The 15,093-nt window shown below is 43.1% G+C and overlaps 1 long non-coding RNA gene across 3 annotated transcripts in view; it reads right to left on the bottom strand.

Moving 5' to 3' along the window:
• Window positions 1-14,585: 14,585 nt before the first annotated feature.
• The window catches only part of LOC309860603, a 69,677-nt gene continuing 69,169 nt past the window's right edge, over window positions 14,586-15,093 (bottom strand). For all 3 annotated transcript variants that reach the window (XR_014309481.1, XR_014309482.1, XR_014309483.1), the window contains one exon: window positions 14,586-14,936. This is a non-coding gene — a long non-coding RNA (uncharacterized lncRNA). The remainder of the gene's footprint in view (window positions 14,937-15,093) is intronic.

Genomic DNA, 15,093 nt, shown 5'->3' with positions numbered 1-15,093 from the left:
AAGATAATCACATAGTAATATATTTTTTGGACATGCCAAAATATACAGAACCAATATCTTAATTTTTTTTCTATTGCAAAGAACCTAAGCTAATATCTAGTTGTCTGATTTCTTTTTTACTAGACTAATTTCCATACTTAAAAAAGCAATAATTTAAATGGTTAGATTTGGACTGTTTTTCATTTTCTTTATTCCGCCTTTGACTTAGCAGCGGAGACAATTTCCATTCTTTAGTGGAAGTTTGCAGAATATGACTGTGATCCTACTTTACTGATTCTTTAAATACATGAATATTTTGCAGACAAATCCTGCCAGCCTGAGACTACCCCTAATCTCTTGCCTGTTCACTTCCTACTTCTCTGCTTCCTGGCCTGCCCAGGCTGCAGCCCCACCCTACTTTCGCCTTATCTCTCTTGCTCACATCCTTTCCGGTCTCTGGTCAGAAGAGCAAGCTGGCTGTAACATCACACCCCTCATTGTGGTGCTGGGCTCTCATTCATCACTGCCCACAGCTCTGCCAGTGCTGCTTCAGCCAAGAAGAGGTCTAACTCAGTAGTGAGCTGCACTGCAAAATCCCCAGGAGCTAAGTAACCATGACCAACTGATTCTTTTTGGCTTCCAAGTTCTTGTTTCTTTTCTCTGGCTCCCAACCTAGTCTGAGCTGTATTCTCCCTCTGTGCTAAGACATCAAAGGCAAGGGCCAGAGGTGCAATTTCTGAATGTTGACGAGGGTGCTTCTTAGACCTGCCCCCCAGTGAAAAACCATAACTGCTAAATTGTTGTTGTTGTTAAGTCTCTGGAGATTGTCCTGATGGCAAATGAAGAATCATTTATTTAAGAAAATCTAATAAATCTCAGTAAGACCAGTGAGAGTCGATAGCACTTAGGCTATGACCTGCTCCCTGCCTCTCCCTACTCCCAGCTCAGTGTGACAGGAGCTCCACTCCAGTTTGGAGGGACCAAGAATATGGGGTTCCTCCCAATGCCCTAGCTACCAGCCAAGGACCATGTGGTATCTTTCCTGGAGTGCAGGCTGCCCACATTTCTCAGCCCCAGCCCTATGTTGCCGGGGCTAAATTCTAGGTGAGTGCAGCCAAGGGATTGAGGGCTCCCTTTCTTTCCTCAGTCCCCACTTCTTCTTTTTTTTTTAAGATTTTATTTATTTACTTGAGAGAGAGAGTGAGTGAGAGAGAATGACAGGGGAAGTCAGAAGGAGAAGCAGACCTCCCATGGAGCTCGGAGCCCAATGCAGGATTCAATCCCAGGACTCTGGGATCATGACCCGAGCCAAAGGCAGTTGCTCAACCGACTGAGCCACCCAGGGACCCTCAGCTCCCACTTCTAAGACATATAGACTCTACTCTAGTGGGCAGGTCAAGAATATTGGGCCCGATTACCCTTGCTCCAACCTCCTTGTATGACAAAGTCTCCAGAAGACCAGAGTCTACTGCTCTTATGCATCACTGATTTTCAGCAGGGGTGCCAAGACAGTTCAGAGTCTTTTCAACAAATGGTACTGGTACACCCATAGAGTCATGTGTAATACAATGCAATTGGACACCTTCCTTACATTCTATACCAAAATCGACTCAATATGGAATATATATCTATATGTAAGAAATATTTGCAAATCATACATCTGATAAGGAACTTGTATCCAGAACATACTAAGAACTCCTACAACTCAATAATAAAAGACAACTTAAAAATGGGCAGAGGATTTGAATAGATAATTCTCCAAGGCTGTTCCTCAAAATTAAACCATACACTTGCCAAATCACACAGCAATTCCACACCTAAGTATATACCCAAGATAAATGAAAATATATGTCATACAAACACTTGAACATAAATGTTCACAGCAACATTATTTATAATAACCAAAAAGTGGAAATGACACAAATGTCTATCAACTGGTGAATGGATAAATCAATGGTATGTCTGTACACTAGAATATCATTTGACAATAAGAAAGAATGAAGTATTGATATAATATGGATGAAATGTAAAAACATGATGCTAAGTGAAAGAAGCCAGTTACAAAAGGCCACGTATTGTATGGTTCTATGTCTATGAAGTGTCCAGAAGAAGGAAATCTCTAGAGATAATAACTTAATGATTGTCTTGGTCTGGGGAGACAGACAGGGAGTAGTCTGGGTGACAAAAATGTTTTAAGATTGATGGTTGCACAACTCTGAATACACTAAAAAACAATGAATTGTACACATCGAGTGGGTGAATTATAGGGTATATGAATCATATACTAATAAATCTGTTATATTGAAAAATACTAGTCTTAATAGGAAGAGGATAGCTAATAGAAGCAATGGAATTGAAAAAGCACAGAATTGAAAATGTATCCCTCTCCGCCATCTCTGCCTTCAAACCACTGCTTCTGTTTCCTTTCAGTCTAAAGTACACACCAAAATACTCAGAAAATGGAATTTCCCTTTCTTTTACATGGCTGATTTTGTTCCTCTTGTTCCCTACCCTGGGAATGATATCTTTCCCCTCCTGCTGCTGCCATGACAGGGTCAAACAGGCCATTTCGTTTCTTTGTGTTCCCTTCTGGGAATACTTGAAGACTCATCTATTCCACGAAGCCCTTTCGACAAACTCAGGTGACATTAGAACAGCTTCTGGAAGATAGGTGACATGATCCTGTTTTGTTGGGGAAACTAGTTACATATGGAATTTGAGGCCATTCATGTCTGCATATCAGCAGCAGCCTTTTAAGAGCTCATGTGCATATGCACATCTGGTTTATTTGCTCTGTAGTTTCTTTTTTGACTGCTCACTTCTTAAACTCTTGGAATTCAGCTCATACAAGTAGAGCTTTATAGTCACTATGATTATATTCTTGGAAAACTGCCTCATACAAAAATCCTTCGTTTCAGTTGAATTCTTCTGTCATAATTTGTAGATTATGAAGAACTTGGCACATGATTGGCCCGGAGAGGCAAAGAAAGTACTTGAAACAGTCAAAGAGAATGACTCCATTTTCTTCAATTTAACCTGCTCACACAAGGGCAATAAGACAGGCTCATTATCTTGTTTGGAGAATACTTAGAGTCACAACCCACTCGGTACAGAATGGATTCGTATTTGAAGAAGCGCGGCGTAAACACACATTTCCATTCTACTCACATCTCTAAATTCAAGTCATGATTCGTGGGTTAATCTTTATTTTTTAAATTTTATTTATTTATTTTTTAAAGATTTAATTTATTTATTTGACAGACATAACAAGTAGGCAGAGAGACAGGCAGAGAGAGAGGAGGAAGCAGGCTCCCCACTGAGCAGAGAGCCGGATTTGGGTCTCGATCCCATGGGATCATGACCCGAGCCCAAGGCAGAGGCTTTAACCCACTGAGCCACCCAGGTGCCCCTCGTGGGTTAATCTTTAGACCCTCCACCCTCTACTCTTCTCTAACCCCCAGTAAATCCTAGGGACCTCATTCTCTCCTTAGCCCACCCATGGTCCCTCCCTTTTGCCTCTCCCTTAGCCAGCGCCCCCAGCCCTCTCTCCCCTTCCTTGGCAGGGCCATGTAGCCAGCAGTAGAGGCCAATAGAATGTCACCCAAAGGATTTTGTCCAGTTGCCTTTCAGTCACATCGAGCTTCTGGGGTTTTGGATTTGATATTACTGTGTGTGTGTGTGTGTGTGTGTGTGTGCGCGCGCACGCGTGTGTGTGTGTGTGCGCGCGCACGCGTGCGTGTGTGTTATAATTAGGGCTTGTAAAAGAAGTCTTTAAAAAGTGTGTTGTTGTTTGTTAGCAAATTATCTTCTTTCTGTGGCTAGCGGCCATGTTTTCCTCACCAGTGCCCCCTTGCCCTGCTCTTCATCCACATGTGGGCTTGAGCGTCACTGCTGTACCCTCTCCTCACATGCATCTGTATGTATCAGGGCCCTTTCTGAAGAGGAGGCTTGCTCCCCACCTCCTACCTCCAGCGTTCCTGCCTGGGGCCACAGGCCAAGCACACAGACCGGCAGCAAAGCCCACTTGGGGCAGCTGCTTCCTGACTTTGTCTCAGCTGCTCCAGGTTTGAGCCAGTTTGGGGGTTATCAACTCAAAGAAGGAGCTTCCCTTTGGGTGCTGGCCTCTAGGTCCAGCCCCCATAGTAGGAGCTCTGTGGAGACGATCTAGGCCCACCGCTGGTCTCCACTGCTTCAACAGCTCTTACAACAGCTGGGAGGGTAGCATAAGGAAAGGGGCTTCCATGGCTTCTGTTCCCCCACGTTGAGGTCAAAGTTCCTATTTGGTCACTTTACGAGACAGTTCATACCAAGTTCACCAGGTCTGACATCTCTGTCCTAAATCCAGTCTACTCTCCATTTAGGGTCACCTTTGCCCATGTCCTGAAGAAGTCTTCCCTGTCTTGACTCACTGAAATTCCTTTAGTTACTAGAGAAACTTCATTGCTGCAGAAAGAAATGATTTCCCTCCTCTTCTGGCAAACTTAGCTTAACCTCCCTTAGCGGCCAAGAAATTGAGCTCCGTGTTCACGAAAAGTGGTCAGGGCTGGGAGGCTGTGGCCCCAGTGTGCCTCCTGCCTTCTTTTTCACATGACCACTGTCTAAAATCCAGAGGGAGACAAAGGATGCTCCCCACGGTCTCTCCACAAAAGATGCCGCATCGCCTCATTAGCATCTCTGAACTCCAAACGCACAACGGCAGCCAAGCCCTCTGATGTGATCAGAAAGTCCCAGGGCTGCCTAGATGGGGAAAAGAAATGCAGCACAGCGTGCGCTTTGAAAGTACAGTGTTCTCAAAAATAAATATAGACACTGAAGGAAAACGGTATTAGGTTTCAATTGTGGTATAAAAATATATGTTATGTAAGATGCTAACATTCGTGCTCAATCCCCTTCTGTCAGGACACCATTCCCTGGTTCGTTTTGAGTTAGAAGGAGGTACTGTTAAGGAAAGAGGAAGGTATGCCCTCCCAGGAGCAGAAACATTAGCTGGGGTCCTCGCAGGTGTGTGTGTGTGGGGGGGGTTTCACAGGTGCTCCACCCGTGAATTTTTTGCCATTCTAGGGACTCTCTTCTTGACCGGTTTTTCTTCTAAACCATGGCTTCCTCAGAATTCAAAAAGTTACACAAGTCCTTGTATTAGGCCAATCCGTCGACACATATTAAGTGTACACTATGCCCCAGGAACAGAATTGAATCTAAAATAAGTTAAAAATGAGTGACTAACACTTCAGCCCTTAACCAAAGGTAATCGGATTGCACAACTTGCTAAATGCTATCTCATTTATGCATTGGACTGTACTTACTCTGAGTAGAGGCTTAATACATAACTGCTTGATCTTTGTCCTCCCTGTCCCCCAGGTCCCCCGGCTGGGACTGGAAACAGAGGGAGAACAAGAAGAGGCCAAGCCAAAGCCAAAACATGTGTGAAGTTTAAGCATACCCCTTTGTTTATGGTCTCGAAAGTTCTCACTCAATTCCCATCCGTTCCCCGGAAGAGCTTGCTTACCTTCCTACTTCCTAGACAACACATGTATCTGTGTCTACTTTTCCCTTCTTCTCTCCGGTTTTAAAGCTTATCTTCCCCCAGGTCTTGATCAGATTTCCTTTCAGCTTTACTTTCTTCTTTTTTCTTTCTTTTTTTTTTTTTTTTTAAGATTTTATTTATTTATTTGACAGAGAGAAATCACAAGTAGATGGAGAGGTAGGCAGAGAGAGAGAGGGAAGCATGCTCCCTGCTGAGCAGAGAGCCCGATGTGGGACTCGATCCCAGGACCCTGAGATCATGACCTGAGCCGAAGGCAGCAGCTTAACCCACTTAGCCACCCAGGCGCCCCCTTTCAGCTTTTCTTGAGTGGAATCACATCTTAAGGTGGAGATGAGATTCTTAGTTGGCACAGAGGCAAGAGTCCGCTTTAGTCAAAATTATTCTAGTAGATTTCTCAAATCACCCGTAGCAGTATGTCAGACATGGCTGTGGGAATATAGTTCTGCAGAGTAAAATGTAGGTCTGCACGTATCAAGCAACAGTAATATGTAAGTGCAAGGCATAGATACTGCATAAGGTATATACTCTACAAGGAACATGGTAATAAAGCATCAAAGTCCAAAGAGGGATTATATTGAGAAATTTAATTAAGTCAGGGTTTTGGAACATTTGAGCAAATTCATGAATATTCTGACTTCCCATTTTGGTGTCACCATCCAAGTTTTTGTGGATAAATTTATTAGCTCCTCTCTAGTCCTGAGTTAGATCTTCAGTTTCTTCTTCAAGCTTGTGGGAAAGCCACCACTATCCACTAGTATGAACAACACATTTCACTATTTGTGTGTGGTTTGGAAACCCTAAATCATTCATACGTTCTTTGGTATGTTTTACCAAAAGGCTTTCCTGCCTGTAGACAACCTCAGAGTCCAGTGGTCCACGGGATGTCCAGCACCATTTAAATAATTATTTATTTCTCTAGGTGTCTGTTTCTTGCCCCATTAGAAGACGAAAGAAAAGAAATCCAAAATAGCAAGGGCTTATGTGAGAGAGGAGTGTCTTGCCACCCCCAACCCCCAGAAGTCCAAGAGTAGGTCGTGCAGGTGTCACCAGGCATCCAGGCCCCTTTCCCCTCACTGCCCTGCCATCGTAGGTAATGGTTACCTCCTTGGGCTGCTGCAGCTCCAGCCGCAGCACCCACATTCCAGACAGCAGGCAGAAAGAAGGCAGTGTTCAGGAAAATTGTCCAAAACTTGGAAATAAATCAAAAGGATGGCTGTGTATCCCACCAGTGTCATACTACAGAATTGTCCCCATTCCCCCGAGGGGCATCTCAACTTGGAGAATGACTTAGTCTTTCATTACTGTTGATTAGGGTTCAGACTCTAAAATTAGACGTTAATTTGTTTAAAATGGGGAAGATGCAAATGGGTTTTTCTCAGGAGAGATGGTTTTATTACCTTGAAGAACATTTGCTTCTTTCTATCCAACTTAGCATTCTTATTTCAGGATTTCTTTTTCCCTCCTGGACCAGCTTTGTCATCTTGCTGGCTGCCCTCGTTAATGAATCAATTACACTTTGGCGTGTGTTCAGACAATGTGCAGGAATTATGTTTTCAACATTTATATGTTTCATCCCTCAGAAGGACAGAGAGCTTTCTCCCGGCTGAATCAGCAATGTCCCTAAGTGTCCCACCTAAAATTTCTACTTCTTTTTTTTTTTTTTATATTTATTTATTTATTTATTTGATAGACAGAGAGAGATCACAAGTAGGCAGAGAGGCAGGCAGAGAGAGAGGGAGAAGCAGGCTCCCCGCTGAGCAGAGAGCCCGACGTGGGGCTCGATCCCAGGACCCTGAGATCATGACCCGAGCCAAAGGCAGAGGCTTAAACCACGGAGCCACCCACGCGACCCTAAAATTTCTACTCCTATCTCATTGGCCAGACCTTAGTTATAAGGCCACACCTGGCTGCAAGCGAGGCTGGAGAACAGCCTTTTTGCTAAGTGTATCAGCCTCTTGATTAAAGTCAAGGTGATCTTACTAAGATAGGCAGAGATCGCATAGCAGAGAGAGCAACTAACAGTGTTTGCCACAAGAACATAGATAGGTCCATTGATTCTACCCCCCTTGAACTTGTATTTTTGCCTCTCCCTCTGTCTTGGCTTGGTCCTGAGTCCTTTCCTTCTTATCAAGAAACATTCTCCTTTTCCCTCTTCAAAGTCCTAGAAAGAACATGGTCACTTGGCTCTACTTTCTCATTTCCTTTTCCTCTTCACCATTTTCCTTGGGCTTTTGTTCCCCCCTCCCCACAAAACCTGCTAGTGCCCAGTCTCTAAACAACAAGTTCAGATCAGCTGCATCTTGCACAAAGCAAATATTTAATAAATGATTGCTGAATTATTCAGCTCATTCGCTGGTTTTCTTAGTTATTCTTTCTTAGGACAGTGTTATTTTCTATTCATCTTCATTGCAAAAAAAAAAAAAATTAGTTTCATTATGGGGCAAATAGATCCTTCCAACGTGTTTATGAAAACGTAGTCTACCAATATCACTTTGTTCCTGTGCAAAAATACATTCTAACCTTCAAAACATTCACCCAACAGCACACTTTTGGAAACGATCTTTTTGTAGGCTTGAGTGAGTTTATTTGGTTTTCCCCTCTATCAAATAGAAAAAAGAAATTGGATGTTTGTTGCTAATAAAGGCAGATTTCACTTAGATTGTTTCTAAAGCACAGCAGGCAGTTACAAGTTTACCTGTCTAACTCATCAAAGAAAACTATCCATTTTGAAATCCCCAAGGGAAAACATGAGTAAGATCCTTGCTAACACATTTCCCTCTGCTGTTGGACTTCCCTCTTGATCTTTTCTCAGAACACAGATCTAGCTATTTTCAGGTTCAGTTTTTGTCCTAAGCCTGAGATCATAGTGTCCCAAATGTACTCTCTGCCTTCTGTAACCTCTGCCTGCCTTGTAGAAGGCTCTTCTCTGGGGATATGGGGCTGGGACTTTGGAAGCCCAGGTGTTTAGGGACTGTGGGCAGGATGTAGCTATGCTGCCCCATTGTGGCAGATTCCATTTCAAATGCTGCCTCTTTTTTTTTTTTTTTCTGTCTCGCTCCCTTGAGAAACCAAACCACTAATGTGAAGCAGTTTCTGAGTGAGGCCATTTGAGAACATGAAGCTGTGGTGGTGAGCTTAAGGGGGACCCAGAACTTTTCTTTCACCCCTCCTGCCCAGGTTTTTTTTTTGGGGGGGGGGGGTCATATGTGGAGGTGACAATGAAAGCTTGGGACTTTAGTAAGTGACTATTATCTGCCATATCTAAAGAACATCTCCACCAGGGAGAATGCAAAACTCCCAGAGAAGCTGGTCTGCTTTTAGTCAGCTGAAGCTACTAACCACCCCTGCCAAATTCTAAACAGAAGTTGCAAGTGCGGGATTCATAAGCTAAGCCTACCCACAGACATGATGTGTTTGGCTGATACAGTGTTCTTTGTTTGTATTTGTTTTTAATTAGTAAAAAGTGATATTTAAAAGGAAGATTTCGGGTAAAAATCCAGACTTCTGGCTTCTTGATATTTTGCTCCTGACTTGTAGCAATTGGTTGGAAACAAATAGTTGCTCTTACCTTGGGATGGAGTGAGCCCCCTGCCCTCTGTTACAGCCCTCATCACTTCTCCCTGTGACGCAGCCAGGTTCTAACAAACTGAATGTATCCACGTCATAGCACCCAGATTAAGAAAGAGAAGATACCAGCACTCCAGGGCCCCTCGCTTTGCTGCTCAGTCATCACTACCACTTCTAACAACATAGATTGGATGCATCTGCATTTGTACTTTATGTAATTGGGATCATATAGTAGGTACAACGTTTGCCCAGCCACTTCTATTCACCATATTTATGAGATCCTCCATGTTGTTGCATTCATTTTCATGACCATGTAATATTCCATTGTGTGAATTCCCCACCATTATTTATCCATTCTTGATTAATGGATGTTTAGGAAATTTTCTGGTTTTAGATCTTAAGAACCATATGGTTTATCAAAATTCTAGTACACATAGAAAAGAGATCAATAGGGCGCCTGGGTGGCTCAGTTGGTTAAGCGACTGCCTTCAGCTCAGGTCATGATCCTGGAGTTCCGGGATCAAGTCCCACATCAGGTTCCCAGCTCCACAGGGAATCTGCTTCTCTTTCTGACCTCCCCTCTCATACTCTCTCTCACACACACAAAAAATAAAATAAAAAGTCAAAATGGTATTTGATAATGTTCAAAACCTAATGCCGGCTTAAAAAAATGTCTTAGTAAGAGAGAAAAAGACTATTTACCAAATACGGTATAGGAGGGCATAAAGAAAGTATATATGGTACAGAAAATATAGATAATACTGTCTATATACAAAGTCATATAACAGAGGTATTGCCTCCAAAATGAAGACTAAACAGGGAGTATTCATGTTCACTGCTCTTAAATAACATTCACTTGACTGTGAATGTAATACGAAAGGCAAGTCCAGCACACTAAGAAAAGAAAGGAAAGGAAGGGTTACTGGAAAAGAGATAAATGTATCATTATTTTCAGATGACATCATTTCTATCCGCAAAAATCAAAAGAATTGATTCAAGCTATTACAGTTAATAACAGAATTTAGTAAAGAGTCAAGAGAAAGAGAAAGCTGAGGGGGATGGACAAGGAAGTGAGGAAGAAAAGGACGTGACAAAGGAAGGAAACATCAAGGGGAGAAACCAGTGGCTCCATTTTGTAAACATCAAACTCTGAGTGCTCTTCGCTCTGTTAGAGGTCCGACTTGGCCACTGAAGCTGCTCTTGATGGGTCTCCTGGGTGCATTTCATGAGCCAGGGATTGTTTTATGTGCTTTTGGTGAGTGTGGGGCATTTTTGCCTTGCTGAGCTGAGGCTCAGACATGGTGAATGCAGCATCATTTCCATCCCCATGGCCCAGAGTCTCTTGGTGCACTGACTCTATTTGTGCCACAGTGGTTGAAATTGGGGTTCAAGGTGAAGGATAAGCAGGGGTTATTTGGTTTTGGTTATGGTTTGTTTGCTGCATTTTGTTTTGTCTACTTATACAGGTTTTAAGGTGAGAAACTTAACTGTATTTATGGAGACATTTGGTGGGCTCACAGAAAAGGGTTATGCCCAGAGGTGAATAAATGGAGAAAAACTTTTGAGGCTCTGGGTACAATCTGAGGGTCTGGGGACAGTCTGGGCATGAGTTTGAAGTGGGAAGAGGCTATGGTCTTCTTCTCCGTGGAACCCAGCCCTGCTCTGGTAGCCACCAAGACATGGGACATCAGTAGGTTTCACCTTGCTATGAACATTGGCATTCTTGTGAGCAGGAAAGGTTTTTCATGAACCCAGTGACTTCTGGAGGCTGCAGAGTTCATAACTGGGAGCCAGAGAAGAAAAGTGGGAAGACACAGAATGGTTGCCCCCGGAGACAGTCTGACTTGGAAAATCATACAAGCCCAGCCCTTTTGGACTCCGAGCTATCCACGTGAGATTACTCACAGTGCGGGGCCCCTTTGAAGTACTTGACACTTGTGGCACGACCTTGGGACACAGAGACCAGCAACACAGGATCAACAGAGGAAGACCCAAGCTGCAAAAAGTGAAAGAAACTAAGATTCTCTGCTTGGGAATAAAAGCCTGCCAGTATCTGGTTTTGAACTGCCTACAACCAAGTCTATGGATGATGGATGGGGACCCATGGTGGGCAAAGAGAAGGCCATGACTTTCCACCAGCCTAGAAGATGGGGGACTCAAACTAGTACTGATTAATTTAAGAAATGAATAAAATGTGGTCTTTCTTGCATTCCTCCTCGGTGGAGCCATTTATACATGTGATATTACTTTTCATATTTATGATGTAGAGGCCAAAGCATATGCCTTGAATCACTTCTATTTTTGGAACATATTCCTTGTGTTCTTTGGAAACATTCCTTGTAATGTCTGCAAACTCTAAACATTTTTCGTTGATTTGTGCCTAATTACAAAAGTGATCCATGTTAATTATAGAAAAAAATTAAAAGATAAAAGCATCAAGAGGAAAAGGAATCTTTTACAATATGATTTTTAATACCTATACATATTATTTGTGTACGTATATTTGACTGATCTCCAAGGTGGGGTATGTATTTTTTTTCCTCTTATAATTAATATTGAGATCAATTGCACATTTTAAATTATTTAGTATAAACCCTAGAAGTGGAATTATTGGGTCAAAGGCCACATTCATTTTTAAGCATTTATTGCATTTTCCTAAATTTCTTTCCCTAAAGATGTATCAGTTGACTATGTAAAGAGCAGTTCACGAGAATGCCTATTTGCTGCACACTTACCAAGATCAGGTATTGCCGTTTCTTAAATGCCGTCACCTACACAGGTCACCGTTGGCTCTCATCTGGATGACTTATGACAGCCATCACTCTCCCTGATCTAATCCCTGATCCAATCAATCTCCGTATCTTGTCCAGCATGGTTCTCCTGGCCCATGAGTCTGATCATGCCAGTTTCCTTCTTAGAACCTTTTAATACCATCCACGGGCCACAGAATAGACTTGAATGTCCTTATGGCCCATGAGCTTCTTCCTGTCCTGTTCCATCTATCCTTTTGGGGTCGTCTCTATCATCTTGTCATGTGCCCCTATACCCCGTATGGGGAACTCATTTGCATTTTTAGGAGTCATTCATGTTTCCCTGAACCCCAACCCCCCAACTCTCGGTTCCCGTCCCTAACCCCTCTCTTCACTTTCTAGTCTCTGTACATTCAACTTACTCAGGTAGGCACACTCCTTCCCTCTCTGGCAAGCTAACTACCTCCTCCCACACCAGTGCTGAGGAACAGGGCTTTTTCCCATCTGAACTGCTCAGACCGGTGTGTGACATTACACAACACCGCCCCCTAGAGGACCTCCTTGCATTCTGGGACAAGTAGTCCCCTAACTCCAGAGTGCTTTGGGAACTTAACTGATGGAATATTCAGGGATCCTGATGCCAGCCATACCCCAATTATTTCCTTAGATATTGTCTCTGCCCCATGCTTTCTGCTCTCCTCTTGTGGAACTTCAAAAAAACCTGTGAGACTTTCCTACTGGGTCCTCAGATCTCTTACTCTTTTTCGTATTTCCCATCTTTGTTTCTCTGTGCTGCATTTGATGGTTTCTTCCCTCCCAACTTCCAGTTTGCCAATTCTCTCTTCAGCCACATATAATTTACTGTTAAATCTTTCTGCTGAGCTACTCATGTAGCTAATTGTAATTTTTAATTATAAAATTTTATTTGGTTCTTTTTCGGTTCTGCACTGTTACCTTTCATTTTTAAAAAAGATATTTATTTGAGAGGGAGAGAGAGATGTGTGTGCAAGGAGAAGCAGAGGGAAGGAGAGAATCTCAAGCAGACTCCCCACAGAGCACAAAGCCCTATTTTTTGTTGTGTGCCTGGAGTACTATTAGTCCAGGGCTCCCTTCAACTAAGTTCAAGTCTTGAGTTTTTCCTCAGCCACCTGGGCGTGCTAACACTAGGCTGTGAGTCCCTGCAAGCTTTTCTTCCAGTTCACCTTATTCTAAGGCTCTGGACCTTTGGAGTTTCAACTTAAAGAATTTTTTTTCTTGCTTTTTGTTTTTTTAAGATTTATTTATTTATTTGACAGAGGGAGAGAGCACAAGCAGGTGAAGTAGCAGGTAGAGGGAGAAGCAGGCTCCCTGCTGAGCAAGAAGCCAGGTGGGGGTTCTCATGACCTGAGCCGAAGGCAGATGCTTAACGAACTGAGTACCTAGGTGCCCCAGAAAAGATGTACATAAAATATGTACACAGTACATATTTTTGGTAGGTTCTAGATTTTGACTTTTGTCTTCCTGAGCCTAGAAATCCACAGCTTGGTTTTCAACTGCTTTTTTGTGGGATCAGGAAATTCCCTCAGGACAAGGGCAGCTTTGAATGCTGGGCTTACCTCTCTGGGTTCTTATCCTTGCCCAGATTTGAACCCAGCAATTACTCACTACCTTGTTTGTTTTTTGATGCTTTTTGTTTTTTTTAATCCATCCAGTTCTTTGACTTGTCCTCAGTGGGTAGATTGGTCCTACTTACCTTAGCTTTCACACCAAAAGTGGTCATCTTTATTCCTTGTTTTGCTTGGACCTAACAATGCCAAAGGATAGAACTTGAACTTAGCTCTTAGCTATGGCTCAGATAAGAAAGGATCTCTCTGAATGGTATATATGAACTCCCAGACTGAGGAAGGAGAGACCAAAGCCCCTTTTCAGCTCTTTAGATGGATGGCGGGGGACTGTGCACAGGTCTCCTTTAGAGGGCATTCATCTCAAGCAGTTCTCCTGGCCGCAGGCAGGTGGCGTCCCCATCTCCACTACTTGGCTCTGAGCTTCTGTGACAGAGCTGGTCATGCCAGTCTACAGCTCCCAGAATGCACTTCTGCTAGTGCTCTCTGGTCAGCAGCCGGCTCAGGGCACTTCACCTATAGGAAATGCATTCCTTGTCATGGGCTGTGCCCCTCCCAGTCCCCCAGTCCCAGCCTCACTTCTTTTCCAGTTGTGTCCTGACAGTCTCTGTGCAAATGTAGAACAAGGTGGTGTATGGGGAGAGGAAAGGATGGAAAGCACTCTAGCTGCCCATTTGGGGGGGTCAGTCCAGACCTTGAGTTTCTCAAGCAGATTAAAGGAAGTTTTCCTGTGGCAGGGTTGCTCTGGTTTTAGCATCATGCCATGGGTGGTGTTGTAGACTAAATAATGCCTCCCCCTGCCACTGCCCCCAATGTCCTTGTCCTAATCTAGGGAACCTGTGAATATGTCACCATAACAGCAAAAGGGACTTGCTGTTGTGATTAAGTTAAGTTAATGATGTTGAGATAGGGAGATCATTCTACGTTATTTGAGTGGTCCCAAAGTAATGCCAAAAGTCCTCTATAAGAGGAAGGCAGGAGGGTCAGAGGAAGAGAAAGAGACTTGATGACAGGAGTAGAGGTTAGAGTAATCTGAGAAAGGGGACATTAGACAAAGAATGCAGGAGGCCTCAAGAAGCAGGAAGAATGCACAAAATGGATCCTCTCCTAGAGCCTCCAGAAGAAAGCAACCCTGTCAAAACCTTGATTTTAGGACTTCTGACTTCCAGACTGCAAGATAATAAATTGGTGTTGTTTTAAGCCATTAAGTCTGTGGTAATTCGTTACAGCAGCAATAGAAAGTGGATCCAGGTGAGCCATCAATTTGATTTATTGTCTAGTTCCACCACTAACTATTATAGTTGATGGAAACTGTTTTCAGACGCTGGAGACAGGTCCAAGTTACGCTCTCAACAAAAGTTGTCATCGCGATTGAGAAAGGTTGAGGTTTTGTCTTTTTTCTACACCATCTACGCTGCTTCTTCTTCTTCTTCTTCTTCTTCTTCTTCTTCTTTTTGGTGTGTGTTCTTTATTTAATTTAACATCACCATCTCACTGTGACGTGAGATGTCAGGGTTTGTCAGGGTAAAAAAAAACAACAGAAATATATTTTATTTGTTTTAGCCAATAAACCTTTGGACATAACATTTTCTCTGCCTTGAAAACTGCTTCTACCTACCCAAACACCCCACACATTTACCAACTTCCAAAC

This window comes from Mustela nivalis (assembly GCF_964662115.1).
Source record: "Mustela nivalis genome assembly, chromosome: 2".
NCBI lineage: Eukaryota > Metazoa > Chordata > Mammalia > Carnivora > Mustelidae > Mustela > Mustela nivalis.
Note: the sequence above shows the minus strand (reverse complement) of the source record. Positions and strands in the feature narration are given on the sequence as shown.